The sequence below is a fragment of the Eleutherodactylus coqui genome, chromosome 1, assembly GCF_035609145.1.
Source record: "Eleutherodactylus coqui strain aEleCoq1 chromosome 1, aEleCoq1.hap1, whole genome shotgun sequence".
Taxonomy (NCBI): Eukaryota; Metazoa; Chordata; class Amphibia; order Anura; family Eleutherodactylidae; genus Eleutherodactylus; species Eleutherodactylus coqui.
The window spans coordinates 134,575,821-134,590,316 of NC_089837.1; positions in this window are offsets into that span (position 1 = coordinate 134,575,821).

Below are 14,496 nucleotides of genomic sequence, written 5' to 3' on the forward strand. Positions count from 1 at the left end.
GAGAGAGTTATTGCTATCATAATTACTATCCTTTAAGGTAGACTTTCTACAGACTATTTTATCTCACTTCATTCACTAGTTTATTATCTGTCAGGCAAGCTGAAGGAAAGTTCAAGCCCCAACGAATCATTGTTCTTTCTGCTTTTCTTTGAAAATGGTTTTTAAAAGATAATGTTATATGGTCTAAATGTAATGATATGATATTTCTTTGAGTTGTGATTATTCTGTCTGTGTTTCACTTGATTTTCCGTAGGGATGAGTGTTCAGCAGAAAGTGGCCAAATGTCAACATGCCACTTTGTGAAAAGTATCTGATTTTATTCCTTCATTTTACTCTTCGTTTGTAAGTAGCCTGAAAGAGATTTTTTAGTTAGCGTATTCTTTTTTTTATCCCTTTAGTAAACACAGTATCATTTTATCTGATCAGCAATAAAAATGTTGTAGGACTGTATCATTGTATGAGTGAAATGTATCAAAATGTATTCTGATTTTATGTTTAACATAAAAGTATGTTTATTAGACTTGGGTCACACTTATGTTAAGTCCTTTTCATCTCATTGCCTTGCTTTTTATAGTTAGAATAGCCTAGCATGCTGTATTATCCTATCCAGCAGAAAAAAAAGAAAACCTACTAGAGAGGAGAAAATAACGGACCATGATAGATCAAGATCAAGAACAAATCCTGACGACTCCATTTATTTATTTAAAGGTGTTTTCAGGAAAATATTATTGATGACCTATCTTCAGGATAGGTTATCAATAGTTGATCAGCTGGGGACAGCCTCTCGGGATCACAGCCAATCAGCTGATCAGGCACCCACTGTTAGTGCTGCTACACACAGAAATACAGAGTGGAGGATACTGCTCTGACCCCTGTGTAGTGGCCATCACTTGTAATTGTAGATGCAGCTGTCATTAAAATAAATTGTGTAAATATAGGGATAAAGTGGCTGCAGGCGCCATCCCTTTCTTTAAAGAGGCACGAAACATATTTCTAGGTTCCTCTGTTTTTATTCAAAATAAATCCAGCATACAATAGATGCATTTTGGGGCTGTTGTGCCCCTTCCTCGGTATTTTGCTGGGAAAATAAACCCAGCACAGATTAGATTTATAAAAGAGTGAAGTAAAGAGAACACACCAGTGATGGCTGTGTGTCCCCAGCTATAATACTGGGGAAGGGGCACAAAAGCTCCAAAACACGTCTAATGTATGCTGGTTTTTATCTTAATAAAATCAGAGGAGTCAAGCCAAGATATACATCTTGTGCCTCTTTAAGAAAAGGGATTGCGCCTACAAACACTTTTTTCCCTACATTTATTCTATGCATTTGCATGTCTTCTTGGGAAGGTGTGACATTTTGTGGACTGGCTGCACCCTCCAGACTCAACAGGAATTGAGTAATCTCACTCCCATATAAAGAATAAAGGGAGGAGAAAATAAAATTCACAAACTAGAACATTGGTTAATAGAATTTGAAACTCTCAAGTACATGTTCTGCTCCCTCTTATTTCCTCTCATCTTTCATTAAAATAAATCGGAGCTGCACCTGTAGTTCCAAGCAGCAGCTTCCGCTCTATACATTGACTGAGGGTACCTGATTAACTGATCAGCTGCGGAACAAACAGCGGACCCCAGCTGATGAACTATTGGTGACCTATCCTAAGAACAGACCATCAATAGTATTCTCCTGGAAAACCCCTTTAGGCCTTAGTCACATGGGCGTTTTTTCCCGCGATTTGCAGATCGCATGACGGATGCGAATCCGCAAATCGCGTGACCGGGGCCGAAAAATCGCCCGAAAAAACTGCTCCTAGCCGCGTTTCAATAGAAACGGGCCGGAGCAGTGCAGCGCTGTCCAGCGCATTGAATTCCATGGAGCCTGTCATTCAGCTGAGAGCTGCCCCTGATTGGCCCTGCGCTGAGCCAATCAGAGGCAGCACTCACTCACCCATTCATGAATTCATGAATGGGTGTGAGTGAGAGCTGCCTCTGATTGGTCAGGCTGTGACCAATCAGAGGCAGCTCATTCAGCAGGCGGGGATTTTAAATCCCCGGCTGCTGAATACTACAGAGAGCAGTTCAGGAGAACTGCCGCCGGCCGCAGCTGAACTCCGTCTGCCGGGACCAGGTGAGTATATTTTTTTTTTGTTGTTTTTACACATTTCTGGATGAATTGCAGGGAAGGGCTTATGTTTTTAAGCCCTTCCTGAAAATTCATCCCGCGCTCACCGGCAGCCCATTTGCTTTCAATGGAGCCGGCTGTATTGCCGACTCTATTGAATTCAATGGGCAAACATCATTCTTCTCTGCCACAGCTGTTACAGCTGTGGCAGAGGAGAATGATTTGTCTACTATATGTTCTCAATGGGGTCGGCGCTGCTTCCGCCGGCCCCATTGAGCGCATATAGAGAAGAGAACAGGAATCGCAGATCGCAGATAGGTGCGATCTGCGATTTCTGTTCTATAATTTATCGGACGAGCGCATAAAAAGCGCTCATGTGTCTGATACCATTGCAAAGCAATGGTTTTATAAAATCGCCGGACACATGCGCATGAGCAAAAACGCTCGTCTGACTGAGCCCTTAATGTTGCCTATATAATACCAACATATTCTTTTGAACTGTATAAAGATTGTCACAATTCACATGAGTCCCTGATCCCAAAGGGTTAATCACTGAAGAGAACCAAATATAAATCCAAAGGGGTTCACAATTTAGTTTACAGTAATCTAATCTCACACACATGCACACTAGCGTCAGTTTTGTACCAACCCACAAACCCTATCAGTCAGAGGCATAACTTGAAGATTTGGGGCAACAAAGCACAATCTGTAACAGGGCCCCCTAACTATAATGCTTTATTAACCCCATCCCACTCCAGGATGTACATTTACGTCCTGGAGCGTCGGGGTATGTATGCAGAGAGGTCGCGGGGCGACCTCTCTGCATACAGCACGGATGTCAGCTGTTTACTACAGCTGACACCTGCAGACAATAGCTGCATTCGGCCGATCACGGCTATTAACCCTTTAAATGCCGCCGTCAATTCTGACAGCGGCATTTAAATCCCCGAACAGTGAGATCGGGGGAGCCGTGCAGGTGTCATGGCAGCGGGGGGGGCCTTCTGAAAGGCCCCAGGGCTGCCTTGGGAGACTGCCTATCAGAACGCAGTATGACGTAATGCTATAGCATTACGTCATACTGCAGGAGCGATCAAAGCATCGCAAATTGTAGTCCCCCAGGGGGACTCAAAAGTAAAGTTTAAAAAAAATGTAAGTTTTTTTAATTGTAAAAAAAAAGTTATAAAAGTTTAAATCACCCCCCTTTTGCCATATCTGTAGTTAAAAAACCTAAATCACAAAATAGAAATACATATTTGGTATTACTCCATCCGTAAAAGTCCAATCTATCAAACTAGCACATTATTTACCCCACACGGTGAACGTCGCCCGAAACAAAAAATAAAGAACTCCAGAAATGTACTTTTTCAGTCACCCTGTCTCCCAGAAAAAATGCAATAAAAAGCGATCAAAAAGTCGTATGTATTCCAAATTAGTACTAATGGAAAATACAGGACATCCTGCAAAAAATGAGCCCCCGCTGAACTAGGTCAATGGAAAAATAAAAAAGTTATTGCGCACACAAGATGGCCGCAGAAAATAATTGAAAAAAATTAAATGTCTTTTAAAAAAAAAAAAGAGTAGTATAGTAAAAAAAAAATTATACAAGTTTGGTATCGTAGCAATCTTACTGACCCATAGAATAATGTTATCATGTCATTTTTGTTGCAGTTTGTGCGCCGTAGAAACAAGACACACTAAAGATGGCAGAATGTCGTTTTTTTTTTTCATTTTACTCCACTTAGAATTTTTAAAGGTTTTTTAGTACTTTATATGGTACTTTTAATATCACCATTAAAAACTACGACTCGTCCTGCAAAAAACAAGCCTTCATACAGTGACGTCGATGGATAAACAAAGGAGTTATGATTTTTTTACAGGGGGAGGAAAAAATGAAAAAGAAAAAAAAGGACAGCGTCATTAAGGGGTTAATACTACTAGGCTCCCGTATGGAGAAGATCAGCCATATGGGCCCCTAAGGGTCCTGGGCCTGGCTGCAAGCGCATTCCCTGCATCCCCTACAGTTACTCCCCTGCTATTAGTATGTTTTTGGAGTATAGAAAGAAACTGTTGACTGAGGAGGAAATCCACACAGACAGAAAGAGCATACAAATTCCATGCAGATGTTGCCCGTGACCAAATTCTAACACAGTACTATAGTGCTGCAAAGTCAGAGTCTTAGGGCTTAAACAGACGAATGTGTTTTTTCTCGTTTTTCCACGTCGGAAAATCTCATGTATTGATTTCAATGGATTCATTCTCCCTTCTTTTTTTTTGCGCCTGTTGTTTCTGCGGGCACCAAAAAATAGGCCCTGCTTTGTCTTGCGTGTGTTTGGGAACCAAAGAGCCCCATAGGAATTGCGCAAACACGCATATCAGCCTGAGCGGGTATGCTCTAAACACTACGCATACCCACGATCAACACACCACGCTAGGCTAATTAGCCATTTAAATCTGTGTGGGCTGATTCCCTCACCCATGTGAATGAATGGTGCCTGCACAAATACGCTCAGGCACGAGCACAAAATACACTAGTTCACTGCCAAAAAAAAGTGTGCAGGAGCAAGCGTATGGCGTAACATGCCCATCTGTCGAAGCCTAAACCTTCAGCCTAGTATCTTAGGAAAAAATGTAATTCTTGAGGTCAGCATGAACAGAGCCTTATATAGTTCTTAAATGTAATGCCTATGAATGTGTATCATTTTCCTTGGCTCTTTCCTTTAGCTTTTGCTGAGATTTTCCACATGCCAGTGTGTCATTTATCCTTAATAGGAGATTACAAATTACAGATCTATTAAGAACAGTACATGATAACAGATTGGCAGTCTGCTTGCTAAGCATTTGACTAAATTTTATATGGCATTGGGAAATATCAGAAAATGAACCAATGTGCTAAACGGCTACATGAATAAGCTGACGATAATTTATTTCATACTCATGCTGTCATTCTGTGGTTATATTATATTATTAGGTAGAACAGCTAAAGGGTTGATTGAAGACAAGGTTTAATTAAAAAAGAACTACTTTAAGAAAGGAACTACAACAGTTGATTTTGCTGGGGGAAGCTAAGGCCAGTCAGGCATGTTCTCTGCCATCGGCTATGTGGTATTACATGGCAGTCATTCAGACGAATGTCCATTCATGTAAGACATGAACAGTTTGAGGCTACCAGAACAGGAATGATATTAACAGAACATCTCTCCATTATCACTCATACAGGGGGATCCAGAGAAGCAGACTCCCTTTTCTATTAGGTCCACATGCCATAATAGGGCAAATGGACTGGAACTGAAAGTGAAATGAACCCCACTCAAACATTTGATTAAATCCAATTTTACTTGTGAAAAGTTAGGCCTCCTTCACACGGGCGACAAAGTCGCACGATTTTGTAGCATTGCTACGATGCTACAAATCGCATGTATGAGAAGCCCATGGTTTCCTATGGATTCCTTCACACATGAGATGTTTTGTAGCATGCTACAAAACGACACCCATACCTCGCAGGTCCGGTGATATGCCCGCGACATGCTAGGTTTTGTAGCCCATGTTTCTCTATGGAGCCTTCCTCTCTGTTGCATCGCATCGCACGAAAACGCGGTTTGCATGCGATGCAATGCAACTTTGACTGTAGCAGTGATTTTGTAGCGTCACATGTGACTTTGTAGCGCTACAAAATCGCGGTATTGCTGCGAGAAAATCGCAGCGATATCATACGGTGCAACGATGCAATGTCGTCCGTGTGAAGGAGGCCTTAAGCTTTTACATTTACACTCAACTCAACTCAGCTGTCCTGGGCTCAAAGCTCCAGAGGGGTCCATGACAGATTGTGCTTAGCTGTTCCTTCATGAATAGCTAAGATAGTGCTCTTCATGAATGAATAGCTGAACACTATCTGTAATTGGTTGATCGCTCAGCCAATCAGCACAGCCCTTTTAGGAGGCGGGGATTTTTAATTCACCGCCTGCTGAAAGTGCTGGACAGCAGTGTCAGGGAGCCAGCCGGAGGACGCGTCTGAGCTGCGGAGAGGTGAGTAATTTTTTTATTTTTTTTTAACCACTTATTGATGATTGTCAGGGAAGGGCTTATATTTCAAGCCCTTCCCTGAAAATCATACTGCAGGGTTTGCCACAAACCACTGCTTTCCATGGAACAGGCCACAGCGCCGATCCCATTGAAAGCAATGGGATAGCATGTTGCACTTCTGCCACAGCAGTCACAGCTGTGACAGCTGTGGCAGAAGTCTGCGGTATTCTCCATATCTTTTCAATGGGGCTAGCGCTGCTGCTGCTGGCCCCATTGAGAAGACCGGCGATATCCCGGCATGATCCCGTTTTTTTTCTCGCACTGCGCTGTGAGAGTTTTCACTTACTCTCGCAGAGCAGTGGAGAAAAAAAATGCCAGTGGGTGTCCGCCCTTAAACTGATGGGAAGCTTGGACAATAAAGTCAGGGGCCCTGCTTGCAAGAGCTCACAGACTATAAGGAAGTATACACATAGAGTACTATATATGTACATACATAAAGCTGTGTGAGTCGATCACCAGCCGTGTTTGTGAATAAACAGATAAGAGGAGCAATGGAGTATGTGGGAGATGCAGGGGAAAGAAAGGGTCAGGTTTACAAGTGGGAGTGTAGAAGCAGGGTAGATGAAGAAAAGTTTAGTAAAGGGATTATGATGAGCCTCATTAAAAAGATGTGCTTTTAGGGCATTCTTAAAGTTGTGGACATTCAGAATTAACCTGATTATATGGTGTAGTGCATTCCTGAGAACTGGTGGGGCTCAAGAGAAATCTTGGAGGTGGGAGTGGGAGGTTTGGATTGGAGAGGAATTTAGCAGCTTAGTAGCAGCTCAACAGGAAGATAAGCCTGCCTGCTGCATTCAGGATGGATTGGAAAGGGAAGAGCTTAGAGAGGGGAAGCTTAATCAGTAGCGAGTTGCAGTAGTCAAGCCAAGAATGGATAAGGGCAGAAGTAAGAGTATTGATGCCTCCACAGTGACAAAAGGATGGATTTGGGTAGAGATGAGCGAACGTACTCGTCCGAGCTTGATATTCGTGCGAATATTAGGGTGTTCGGGATGCTCGTTACTCGTAACGAGTACCACGCGGTGTTCCGGTTACTTTCAGTTTCCTCTCTGAGACGTTAGCGCGCTTTTCTGGCCAATTGAAAGACAGGGAAGGCATTACAACTTCCCCCTGTGACGTTCAAGCCCTATACCACCCCCTGCTGTGAGTGGCTGGGGAGATCTGATGTCACCCGAGTATAAAAATCGGCCCCTCCCGCGGCTCGCCACACATGCCTTGTGACTTAGCTGAGGGAAAGTACTATCGTGCTGGAGCTGCTGTAGGGAGAGCGTTAGGAGTTAGTGTAGGCTTCAAGAACCCCAACGGCCCTTCTTAGGGCCACATCTACTAGTGTGCAGTACTGTGTTAGCACAGTATTTTTTTTTTTTTTTCCAAAATTGGATCTGCAGAGCATTGCGCCCTGCAATAGGGACAGAAGTGGGGGTTAGGCAGGGAGAGTGTTAGGAGTTAGTGTAGGCTTCAAGAACCCCAACGGTCCTTTCTAGGGCCACATCTATCCGTGTGCAGTACTGTCCAGGCTGCTGTTAGTAGTGTTGCATATTTTTTTTTTCTCTCAAAACCGGCTGTGCAGGGCCAGAAGACATACATTATTCATTGAATACACGCAGTGTGGGTGTTCCTTGTAAAAAGCAGGGAAAAAATTCTATTTGGCCTGCCTCTTACAGTACTCAGGGCTCTGTGTACGTGTGTGCTGTGTGCTGAACGTTTAGAAAAAATCAGACGCAGTCAGCTACGTTTTACCGCAGGCGTGCGGCAATTTTTTTCCTGCATGGGAAATCCCTGATCTGCTGTAGGTAGCGAATTACTTTGCATCACTGCAGTTCTGGGACAAATTGGCAGGGCCACAACACAGTTATTAAACTTAGTATTCATTGAATACACGCAGTGTGGGTGTTCCTTGTAAAAAGCAGGGAAAAAATTCTATTTGGCCTGCCTCTTACAGTACTCAGGGCTCTGTGTACGTGTGTGCTGTGCGCTGAATGTTCAGAAAAAATCAGACGCAGTCAGCTACATTTTACCGCAGGCGTGTGGCAATTTTTTTCCTGCATGGGAAATCCCTGATCTGCTGTAGGTAGCGAATTACTTTGCATCACTGCAGTTCTGGGACAAATTGGCAGGGCCACAACACAGTTATTAAACTTAGTATTCATTGAATACACGCAGTGTGGGTGTTCCTTGTAAAAAGCAGGGAAAAAATTCTATTTGGCCTGCCTCTTACAGTACTCAGGGCTCTGTGTACGTGTGTGCTGTGCGCTGAACGTTCAGAAAAAATCAGACGCAGTCAGCTATGTTTTACCGCAGGCGTGCGGCAATTTTTTTCCTGCATGGGAAATCCCTGATCTGCTGTAGGTAGCGAATTACTTTGCATCACTGCAGTTCTGGGACAAATTGGCAGGGCCACAACACAGTTATTAAACTTAGTATTCATTGAATACACGCAGTGTGGGTGTTCCTTGAAAAAAGCAGGGAAAAAATTCTATTTGGCCTGCCTCTTACAGTACTCAGGGCTCTGTGTACGTGTGTGCTGTGCGCTGAACGTTCAGAAAAAATCAGACGCAGTCAGCTACGTTTTACCGCAGGCGTGCGGCAATTTTTTTCCTGCATGGGAAATCCCTGATCTGCTGTAGGTAGCGAATTACTTTGCATCACTGCAGTTCTGGGACAAATTGGCAGGGCCACAACACAGTTATTAAACTTAGTATTCATTGAATACACGCAGTGTGGGTGTTCCTTGTAAAAAGCAGGGATAAAATTCTATTTGGCCTGCAGGCTTGCGCCAATTTATTTCCTGGCTGTGAAATCACTGGTAATACAGCAAGCGGAGGGGTAGGGGTAGGGCTAGAGGACGTGGACACGGCCGAGGACGCGTAGGCCCAAGTGAGGGTGTGGGCACAGGCCGAGCTCCTGATCCAGGTGTGTCGCAGCCGACTGCTGCGCGATTAGGAGAGAGGCACGTTTCTGGCGTCCCCACATTCATCGCACAATTAATGGGTCCACGCGGGAGACCTTTATTAGAAAATGAGCAGTGTGAGCAGGTCCTGTCCTGGATGGCAGAAAGTGCTTCCAGCAAGCTATCATCCACCCAGAGTTCTGCGCCGTCCAGTGCTGCAAATCCGAATCCTCTGTCTGCTGCTCCTCCTTCCTCCCAGCCTCCTCACTCCACTACAATGACACATGCTCAGGAGCGGAAAGACTCTCAGGAACTGTTCTCGGGCCCCTGCTCAGATTGGGCAGCAGTGGTTCCTCTCCCACCAGAGGAGTTCATCGTCACTGATGCCCAACCATTGGAAAGTTCCCGGGGTCCGGGGGATGAGGCTGGGGACTTCTGCCAACTGTCTCAAGACCTTTCAGTGGGTGAGGAGGACGATGACGATGAGACACAGTTGTCTTGCAGTGAGGTAGTAGTAAGGGCAGTAAGTGCGAGGGAGGAGCGGACAGAGGATTCGGAGGAAGAGCAGCTGGACGATGAGGTGACTGACCCCACCTGGTGTGCAACGCCTACTCAGGACAGGTCTTCAGAGGGGGAGGCAGCAGCAGGGCAGGTTGCAAGAGGCAGTGCGGTGTCCAGGGGTAGAGGTAGGGCCAGACTGAATAATCCACCAACTGTTTCCCAAAGCGCCCCCTCGCGCCATGCCACCCTGCAGAGGCCGAGGTGCTCAGAGGTCTGGCAGTTTTTCACAGAGACGCCTGAGGACCGACGAACAGTGGTGTACAACCTTTGTCGCGCCAAGATCAGCCGGGGAGCCACCACCACCAGCCTCACCACCACCAGCATGCACAGACATATGATGGCCAAGCACCCCACAAGGTGGGACGAAGGCCGTTCACCGCCTCCGGTTTGCACCGCTGCCTCTCCCCCTGTGCCCCAACCTGCCACTGAGATACAACCCCCCTCTCAGGACACAGGCACAACCGTCTCATGGCCTGCACCCACACCCTTACCTCCGCTGTCCTCGGCCCCATCCACCAATGTCTCGCACCGCACAGTCCAGCCGTCGCTAGCGCAAGTGTTGGAGCGCAAGCGCAAGTACGCCGCCACGCACCCGCACGCTCAATCGTTAACCGTCCACATTGCCAAATTTATCAGCCTTGAGATGCTGCCGTATAGGGTTGTGGAAACGGAGGCTTTCAAAGCTATGATGGCGGCGGCCCCGCGCTACTCAGTTCCCAGTCGCCACTACTTTTCCCGATGTGCCGTCCCAGCCCTGCACGACCACGTCTCCCGCAACATTGTACACGCCCTCACCAATGCGGTTAGTGGCAAGGTCCACTTAACTACGGACACGTGGACAAGCACAGGCGGGCAGGGCCACTACATCTCCCTGACGGCACATTGGGTGAATTTAGTGGAGGCTGGGACAGAGTCAGAGCCTGGGACCGCTCACGTCCTACCCACCCCCAGAATTGCGGGCCCCAGCTCGGTGCTGGTATGTTCGGCGGTGTATGCTTCGTCCACTAAAGCACCCTCCTCCTCCTCCTCAACCTCTGTCTCGCAATCTAGATGTGTCAGCAGCAGGACGTCGCCAGCAGTCGGTGTCGCGCGGCGTGGCAGCACAGCGGTGGGCAAGCGTCAGCAGGCCGTGCTGAAACTACTCAGCTTAGGAGATAGGAGGCACACGGCCCACGAACTGCTGCAGGGTCTGACAGAGCAGACCGACCGTTGGCTTGCGCCGCTGAGCCTCCAACCGGGCATGGTCGTGTGTGACAACGGCCGTAACCTGGTGGCGGCTCTGCAGCTCGGCAGCCTCACGCACGTGCCATGCCTGGCCCATGTCTTTAATTTGGTGGTTCAGCACTTTCTGAAAAGCTACCCACGCTTGTCAGACCTGCTCGTAAAGGTGCGCCGACTCTGCGCACATTTCCGCAAGTCCCACACGGACGCTGCCACCCTGCGCACCCTGCAACATCGGTTTAATCTGCCAGTGCACCGACTGCTGTGCGACGTGCCCACACGGTGGAACTCTACGCTCCACATGTTGGCCAGGCTCTATGAGCAGCGTAGAGCTATAGTGGAATACCAACTCCAACATGGGCGGCGCAGTGGGAGTCAGCCTCCTCAATTCTTTTCAGAAGAGTGGGCCTGGTTGGCAGACATCTGCCAGGTCCTTGGAAACTTTGAGCAGTCTACCCAGGTGGTGAACGGCGATGCTGCAATCATTAGCGTCACCATTCCTCTGCTATGCATCTTGAGAAGTTCCCTGCAAACCATAAAGGCAGCCGCTTTGCGCTCGGAAACGGAGGTGGGGGAAGACAGTATGTCGCTGGATAGTCAGAGCACCCTCCTGTCTATATCTCAGCGCATTCAGGAGGAGGAGGAGGAGGAGCATGAGGAGGATGAGAAGGAGGGGGAAGAGACAGCTTGGCCCACTGCTGACGGTGCCCCTGCTGCTTGCCTGTCATCCTTTCAACGTGTATGGCCTGAGGAGGATGAGGAGGAGGAGGATGAGGATCCTGAAAGTGATCTTCCTAGTGAAGACAGCCATGTGTTGCGTACGGGTACCCTGGCACACATGGCTGACTTCATGTTAGGATGCCTTTCTCGTGACTCTCGCGTTGCACGCATTCCGGCCACTACGGATTACTGGGTGTACACACTGCTCGACCCACGCTATAAGGAGAACCTTCCCAGTCTCATTCCCGAAGAGAAAAGGGGTTCGAGAGTGTTGCTATACCACAGGACCGTGGCGGACAAGCTGATGGTAAAATTCCCATCCGACAGCGCTAGTGGCAGAAGGCGCAGTTCCGAGGGCCAGGTAGCAGGGGAGGTGCGGAGATCGAGCAGCATGTACAGCCCAGGCAGTGCAACAGTCTTTAAGGGCCTGGACAGCTTTATGGCTCCCCACCAAGACTGTGTCACCGCTCCCCAGTCAAGGCTGAGTCGGCGGGAGCACTGTAAAAGGATGGTGAGGGAGTACGTAGCGGATCGCACGACCGTCCTCCGTGACGCCTCTGCCACCTACAACTACTGGGTGTCGAAGCTGGACACGTGGCCTGAACTCGCGCTGTATGCCCTGGAGGTGCTTGCTTGTCCTGCGGCTAGCGTCTTGTCGGAGAGGGTGTTTAGTGCGGCTGGGGGAATCATCACAGATAAGCGTACCCGCCTGTCAACCGACAGTGCCGACAGGCTAACACTCATCAAAATGAACAAAGCCTGGATTTCCCCAGACTTCTCTTCTCCACCAGCGGACAGCAGCGATACGTAAGCAATACGTAGGCTGCACCCGCGGATGGAAGCTACGTTCTCTCTCACCATCCAAAACGGGGACATTTCTGCTTCATCAATCTGTGTCTAATATTCCTCCTCCTCCTCCTGCTCCTCCTCCTGAAACCTCACGTAATCACGCTGAACGGGCAATTTTTCTTAGGGCCACAAGGCTCACTCATCTAATTTTTCTAAACAATTTTTATATGTTTCAATGCTCTTAAAAGCGTTGAAACTTTAACTTGAACCAATTTTTCGTTAAACTGGGCTGCCTCCAGGCCTAGTTACCACTTAAGCCACATTAACCAAAGCGATTAATGGGTTTCACCTGCCATCTTGGTTGGGCATGGCCAATTTTTACTGAGGTACATTAGTACTGTTGGTACACCAATTTTTTGGGGCCCTCACCTACAGTGTAATCATAGCAATTTGTATGTTCTTCGCCTGCACTCATGGTACAGAAGTGTGTGTGGGGTTGGCCTACACTTTAGCTACATAAATGTAACTTGGGCCTTGGCTATACTGCAGCTACTGAAATGGAACTAAGACTGCGCTCCCGCTATACTGCTGCTTCGGAATTGTTACTGGGGCCTGTATTGAGTGCTACTATTGCTGACATGGAACGAAGACTGCGCTCCCGCTATACTGCTGCTTCGGAATTGTTACTGGGGCCTGTCTTGAGTGCTACTATTGCTGACATGGAATGAAGACTGCGCTCCCGCTATAATGCTGCTAGTGATATTTTAGTGGGGCCTGTCCTAATGCTACGGCTGAAATGTTACGAATTCTGGGCTCTGCCTATACCGCTGCTAATGGTATGTCTCTGGGGTGTGGAAACAGAGGCTTCCCAAAGACATGATGGCGGCGAGGCCATTTCCCACCAACGCGGTTACTGTTAAGCTGCATATAACCACGGACACGTGGAGAGGACACGTAGTGCCTCAAAAACATCCCCCTCCTCCAACAGGGAAAACATTCTTGGCAAATGCCTTTGCATTGGTTTGTCTGGTGCCAGTCCAAGAATTTCACCTTTACCGACACTACAAGAGAGCCCCCCCACCATCCCCCCGCCACGGCCCACTTAATCCTGGCCACATTCCGAAAACCAACAAAATAAAACCGCGCTACTAGGTCCGCAGTCACCACCACATTACCACCAACGCGGTTACTGTTAAGGTACATATTACCAGTCTGACTGGGGCATGCAGACACCTTGACAGAATGAATAGTGTGTGGCACATAGGTTCCCCATTGCTATGCCCACGTGTGCAGCTCCTGATGGCGGTGGCACAGGATTCTATTTCTCATTGCTTCTGTACAGCATTGTGGGCTATCGCCCCACCCCTTTTAAAGAGGGTCGCTGCCTAGCCGTGCCAACCCCTCTGCAGTGTGTGCCTGCGGTTCCTCCTCATGGCAGACGCACTTCTAAATAGACATGAGGGTGGTGTGGCATGAGGGCAGCTGAAGGCTGCGCAGGGACACTTTGGTGTGCGCTGTGGGGGGGAGGGGGGGCGGTTGGGCAGCATGTAACCCAGGAGAAGTGGCAGCGGAGTGTCATCCAGGCAGTGATTGTGCTTTGTTGTAGCTAGTGTGGTGCTTAGCAAAGGTATGCCATGCTAATGAGGGCTTTTCAGAAGTAAAAGTTTTTGGGAGGGGGGGGCCCACTCTTGCCGCTATTGTGGCTTAATAGTGGGACCTGGGAACTTGAGATGCAGCCCAACATGTAGCCCCTCGCCTGCCCTATCCGTTGCTGTGTCGTTCCCATCACTTTCTTGAATTGCCCAGATTTTCACACATGAAAACCTTAGCGAGCATCGGCGAAATACAAAAATGCTCGGGTCGCCCATTGACTTCAATGGGGTTCGTTATTCGAAACGAACCCTCGAGCATCGCGAAAAGTTCGTTCCGAGTAACGAGCACCCGAGCATTTTGGTGCTCGCTCATCTCTAGATTTGGGAGATGTTTTTGAGGTGCAGGTGACATGAGCGAGCATGTGACTGAATATGGGGATTGTAGGAAGGGTCAGAATAAAATGTGACCCCAAGACAGCAGGCCTGCTGCTAAGGAGGTATGGTGGTGCCACAGACTGAGA